This window comes from Callithrix jacchus, chromosome 10 (genome assembly GCF_049354715.1).
Source record: "Callithrix jacchus isolate 240 chromosome 10, calJac240_pri, whole genome shotgun sequence".
Classification (NCBI taxonomy): Eukaryota; Metazoa; Chordata; class Mammalia; order Primates; family Cebidae; genus Callithrix; species Callithrix jacchus.
Window position 1 is genome coordinate 10719306 of NC_133511.1, and position 6947 is coordinate 10726252.

The following is a 6947-nucleotide window of genomic DNA, read 5'->3' on the forward strand; positions in this document are numbered from 1 at the left end:
ATTGCTGCATAATATTCCATGGTGTATATGTGCCACATTTTCCCAGTCCAGTCTATCATCGATGGGCATTTGGGTTGGTTCCAGGTGTTTTCAAACTTGCAGCAGCTTAGCTGGCACCTTCTGTGAATGCCTCATGTATCACAGGCAGAGGCAGCTAGGCATCAAATCAGAAGAGTGAGCTAAGGATTCCCCGGGCACTTTTTTGAAGGTTGGCAGTTCTAAAGGTCATCATGCTAAAATGGGAAGTAATTTCATGGGCTGGTGGTGATTCTGCCTTGGGCAATAATAAACAAAGTTGAGACCAATCATGATATTTAGGATCCCCCACTATGTAGTAATGAAGGAGAGTGATTCTGGTGACTTCTGATTGTTATGGAGGAAAAATGCAAAGAAAATTTATTTTCCCCTTGGGGGTAAAGTCCTCACCACTGGAGATCAATAGCCCCTCTCAGAAGTGTATTCAAGGCTCCCATTAGGAATAAATACCCTGTTTTACTTTTAAGAGGTAGCATTTCATTTAATTATAAAGCTACTCCATAATTTAAAAAAAAAACAGGGCTTCCTTCCATAATTCACTACCCTTGAAAACAACACGTAGGGATGTGGCTTCTTGCTTGGATGGGACCAGATTGGAATGCTGGGTCAGAGTGCAACATTCACCATGGATAAAAGACAGGATTGACTGATCTGCGTAAAAGCCAATGCTGATGTTTCTTGTTACCATGGTAACCAAATCAGAAGCACATACCAATGATAAGCAAAAACAACTGGCAGTTTGCCTAGGCATCACTTCGAAGTATTAACTTCCAAAGGTGAGTGGCGTGAACAGTCTACAAACAATGGTTCTAGAACAAGACCATACCATTCACTTGTTCTCCCTGAAAACACGCACACGCGCACACACACACACACACACACAGGCTTGTTGCTGTGGTGGCAGTGGTACAGATATGCACTATCACTATCTGTTGCAGATACAGAAGCACTACATGAGATCAGGGAGCAGAGCTCATTCCTGGGACTGATTTCTAGAAATTTGCATCTCTTCCTTGTTGAGTGGACTCCAAGCAGAGACTTACATATCCCTAGCATGGCATTCACTGAGAAATGAATATTGGGAAATTCAGTCTTTCAGAAATAGGGGTCATGATGATAGCAACCACTTCTATAGCACTTTTTATGTACCAGGCACCATTCCAAATTATTCCTAAATTATATATCTTTAGTTAATTCACAGTTTCCCCCTCAAGGAGCTTCAAGGTAGTCCCACACCCATCTAAGCACAAGTCATTTGCCTCTCGATGGTATGTATAGTCTTAGGAACCCTAAAGCAGAAGTTTACAAATCTGTAATCAGGAACTAGGATTGTCAGCGAAATTTTAGTGAGCAAATCACAAGCTTCAACTTCTGAAGATGCGAGTTCAAGTTTAAGTTCCCTCACTTCCTTTATAACTTTGAGCAACTTGTCTCAGGTTCAGTTGCCCCATGTCTGAAATGGGGATAATCAGTTTTTACCTTGGTGACTTTGTGGGATTACATGAAATGTTGTCTATCAGGGCACTTAGCTTGCCCCATCAGCAATAACTGTTTTTTCTTCTGTGTTACCATTGACCATTTTATTTATGTCCCTTATAAGATACACTACACTCTGGCTTTCATTAGTTCTATGTAAGGCTAGTTCATTAAATTATCTTTCATTAGTTCTATGTAAGGCTAGTTCATTAAATTATGAGTTCTTTAAAGGCAGGAATAATATATTAATATTTCTGTATGCTCCATATCAAACGCAGTTTATTTCTATAAATTAGTCCATTTATATAACTTAAAAGGCGGTCAGCACTGGTATGTTTAACTGAATTTAATTCGATAAAGTTGAATTGGATTGATTTGAATTGAATTTGTTGTTTATTTGCTCCTCAATTACCATTTCTTATTGTGAGTATCTAGAATGGGCAGTAGACAGTGTTGGCAGCTTGCACAAGATGGGATCTGGAGTAGATTCGATTCAGAGGATGGGGTGAGACTGAAGCTGCACACCACTGGATTGGAGGCATGTGTCTACCATCACTTGAGACACACACTGAAGCTGTGGAGCCAAATCTAAACATTTCAGCCAATACTGTTCTTCTCACCTAGTTGAGATAAGCTTTTCAATAACTCCATTTTCCTTAATCTATTTCTTTACTTCTAGACCCAAGAAGTATTATTTTCATATCTCTAAGAAAAACAGTACCCACTGAATAAGAGGAAAAAGACAGACTGGGAATGACTTTGAGGGTAACATGTAAATATGTATGATCCTTTTGATGTTTGTGTTTACATTATGAATTTTTATAAGATATCTGTCTTTTATCTTTCACAAGTAAATCAGTGAGATAATGTATTGGAAAGAGTTTTTGTAAACTTCAATAGACTACACCAAGTAAAGTTGTTACAAGAATAAGAATGTGGCATGGCATCAGTTGCCTCTGTTCCATCGCTTTTAACATAAGGAATTTGTAAACTTGGATTCAGGTCCTGGAGCCAGATCCTCTGACCAGCTGTCAGGAATGTCACAGCTGAATCGGGGTGCTCTGTGGGGCCATCCTCCCATCCCCAGGGTTTCCTCTCCATAGCCTGAGCCACTCCTTAATTGGATGCTTGCCTGCCTCATACCAATTACGCTTTCAAGCATAGGGCAAATCTAAACCAAGTTTCCTTGGGTGTTTCTAGGGGTTAGGCATTTTTGACTTTGCAATCATGTGTTACTTCATTATCTTCTATGAGCGCTGCTTTTGCAGCCAGCATCGCTCCAGGAAGTACAGAGTGCCTCAAAGTAGGTCTTGGAGTGTTTCCAGTTCTTCAAAAAGAGCAGTTGATTCTTTAGTAGTAGCTGATATTCCAGACTTTTCAGTCCAAGATGAGAAATTTAATCTTTCCAAAATAGGGGTCATGATAATAGCAAACACTTCTATAGCACTTTTTATGTAGTAGGCACCATTCCAAATTATTCCTGAATTATACACCTTTAGTTAATTGACACTATTAGCCCTATGAAGTCTGGATACTTTTGTTAACTCCATTTTATAGATGATGAGACTGAGGCACAGAGAAATAAATGCCTTGCCCAAGGTAATACAGCTATGCAGTAGTACAGCCAGCATTTGAACCTAGTTGGTAGAGCTCCATATTCTTAATTACTATGCTATTTATAAAAAGGTGTATAGAAAAGCAAAACATACAAGCTCTAAAATCTCATTATAGCAAGTAATTTTAACTACTTCCCCCTCCTTAGGACTCTTTCAAGATGCAAAATTTTGTTTCCTGAATTTTTTATTCTACTATCTCTCTGGGATTGCTTACATTCAGCAATAAAATGGCCAAAAGGCAAAAAATAATCCTCTCTCCTTTTTTCTGTCCCCTTCTTCCCACACATATTGAATCTTAACATTTACTAGTAATTGACCTCAGAGTAGAATATGAGCATAAATAAGTTATATTGTCAAAAAATTCACAATCTATAGGAGGAAACAGAAATATAATTAGTAATTTAAGGTTTTATAGTAAAAATATATTTTTTGTTTGTTTATCTGTTTCTTGCAGAAGCACTCAGAATCATTAATTCTGCCTGGAGTTCCAGGAAAAAAGAAAGAGAAAGAAAAGAAACAAGGATTTGAAAAAAGTACAGAAGTAGATGCTGATTAACTCTCAATAGTTAAAAGTTTTTCAATTCAACAGGTGTTTCAAGAGAGTCTACTGTAAATCTAGTATTACATTAAGTTCCAAAAGCATATGAAAGATGATATGACAAAGTTCCTGCCTCAAGACACATATAATCTTATCAAGGAAATGAAAGCTACACCCATAAAAGTATTAGAAATGTATCACAGTGCCAAATGCATCATGTAGACAAGAAATTCAATAGAAGGTGAGACAAGGGAGCTGTATAAACATGGAGTTGGGAATTCACAAAGAATGTCACGGAGATAGGACCTCACTGTATGTGTTTTGTGTACTAACCTTACCATGGCTCCATCTTATTTACCTACTCTTATTTTCCCTTAGCCAGAATTTCTCTCTGTTTAAAAAAAAAGTTGCATTTATTTTTATAAGCTGATTTGAATCCTTTTTAAATAAAAGGGTAGGGAAGGAAGAAAAAGGAGGGAGAGAGGGAAGAAGAGAGAAAGGAAAGAAAGAAAAGCATCTCCATTAACCCTGGAATCTTACTACCCTCTGAGGCATTCAGTCCAATAGCCTGGCATTATGTAAACACTGTAGTAACGCAAAGTGTGTAAGAACATAAGCTCAAAAGTTCGACTTCAGGAGGTTCAACTCTCAGCTCTGTCACTTGTAGCTATGTGACTCTGGATAAGTTACTTGTGTCTTGAGAAAACCTTGAAGGGAGAAGTCTGAAATTATTTTCCATACTGATATTCAGAAAGTTTTTGTATATTTTGCCTTCATGCACCCTCTAATTCATAAGCCATATATGGAGGCCCTGGTTTTCTCACCTGTAATACAGAAATAATACTATTACTTCTCAATAGGTATAATTAAGCTAGTTACATTAAAGTGCTTAGAGCAGCCTCTACATATAATTATTATTTGTTAGCCATTTGACAATTATGCCTTGAACATTCACTATATTCCAAGAACTGAGCTAAATCTTGGGAATATGAAAATAAAGAACTCACAGTCTCTTTATGTAAGAATTTCACAGTCTAGTGCAAGATATGCTAAACAAATAATTTTAACATTGTTTAGTGTTTGCTAAATTAACCATATGTACAAGCATATTTCCATATTACACTTCAACTAACATAGCATAAGAATGCAATAACTTTCTGCTAGTCTTATCAAACTATTGGCTAAAATTGAGCTAATTATCAAGAGAAATTTCTGGATTTTGTCACGTGAATTATTGCTTATTCACCTCTTCTCTAACCTGTACTATGCAATCAAATTTTTAAAATGTGTCTTTTTCTGTATTTAAGCTTTAAGCATGTCATTCCAACTTGTTAGCACTTCTTTAAATCTTAAGTATCACCCATTATTCTCATTCTCCCTCCCAGATTTGTGTCATGTAAATTTGATGAGCATATTGTCCATTTCTTCACTAGGTTAGAGGTCAGTCAAGGACAGAGTCCCATGGCATCATAAAAGACATCCCTTCATGTTAGCACCTAAGTATTAATCAACCTTTTGATATTCAACAAATTGTATTAAAATAAGTTTTGGGGGCTGGGCACGGTGGCTCACGCCTGTAATCCCAGCACTTTGGGAGGCCGAGGAGGGTGGATCACGAGGTCAAGGGATGGAGACCATCCTGGTCAACATGGTGAAACCCCGTCTCTACTAAAAATACAAACAAAATTAGCTGGGCATGGTGGCGTGTGCCTGTAATCCCAGCTACTCAGGAGGCTGAGGCAGGAGAATAGTCTGAACCCAGGAGGCGGAGGTTGCGGTGAGCGGAGATCACACCATTACACTCCAGCCTGGGTAACAAGAGTGAAACTCCGTCTCAAAAATAAATAAATAAATAAAATAAAATAAGTTTTACCTCACTATCCTGTAATTCAGTCCCTGTTTTTAAGTTTTGCTTGTCATAATATTTTACTGAATATTTATAAGTTAGGTAATAAGAGACTACGGTGTTTTGCTAAAATCCAGATATATTCCCTATACAGTGTTCCTTGATCTATTATGCCAAAACCCAGTCAGAGAATAAAAACAAATCATTTTTAATGGCTCATTCGAACTCCTAACAATCACCACTTTCTTTCCTAGTACTAAACTGCCTAATGATCATCCCACCTCTCCAACTCCTCATCCCACCGCTCCCCATCCCCTAAATTGTGAGCTCCTCTTAGTCGGAAACATAACTCTTCGTAGGGCCTAGCATACTTCTGGACACATAACAGATGATCAATAAATAGTTGTCAAATAAATGAATAAAACCATCTGTCCTATTTGGTTTGGGTTCAAGTTTTATCCAGGATATTTCTTCACTAAATTGCAAAAACTATTCCAGGCCAAGTATGTGATCATTCTTTGTAATTTATTAGGTTATGAGTTATTAATAATAATAGGTCATGAGTTTTACTAATAATAATTTCAGTCACTAACTTAGAAATGATGGTGTAGTGTTAATGGATAACATTAAGTGCTCGGATATAACAGTGAACAGGACAAACATGGCATATGGCCCTTCCCAGCCAATTTTAACCTAGTACAAAGGTTATAAATGTTGGCTCACAAGTTGTACACACCAAGCAATTGTTGTTTGGCCAATACGGTGTTTCTTAAGGCAGTTTTAATGAGTTGACATCATTTTAAGCTGGCAATTTTCACATGACAATCTAGATTTCCAACTTATTTTAACATAAGAAGAAAAGCTAGAGATGACTAATGGCCCAAGAGATGGACAGTCAAGAAGGAAAGAATGGGTTGTTCCCCAGATGGCTGCCCAAGTCCCACAAGCAATTTATCGCTATTCAGGCTCCAAAGGCACAGCTCAATATTCCCACTAGTTTAAAGGGAACCATCCTAAGCACAGCCCAAAAAGCATCCCCAGGGAGCTTAGCCAGTTACCGTAGTTGTTCACTATTTAACAAGACCAAAGAATCTAGGGATGCCACAGAACCAGAGTTAATTCCCTTCAGACACAGAAATCTTCATTACTCTGCTGCAGCCTTAGAGAGATTTAGGGAGGTCCCTGATGAGGTGCTTCCCCTGATAAACACTGAATATGGTGTAATGTTAACGGATAACAAAGAGAAAATGCAGCTCAATTTCTGTTTTACTTCTGCCTTTTCAAGAAGAACGATCTCCATGTTGAAAAGGTCAGAATAAAATTGATGAGATGGGTATAGAGATTATAAGAAATTTCCCTGTTCCCAGTAAGTTCCAGTTTCTAATGGGTTATATGGATAAATATTTCTGTCAACGGCTGGCATCTGGATGTGAAA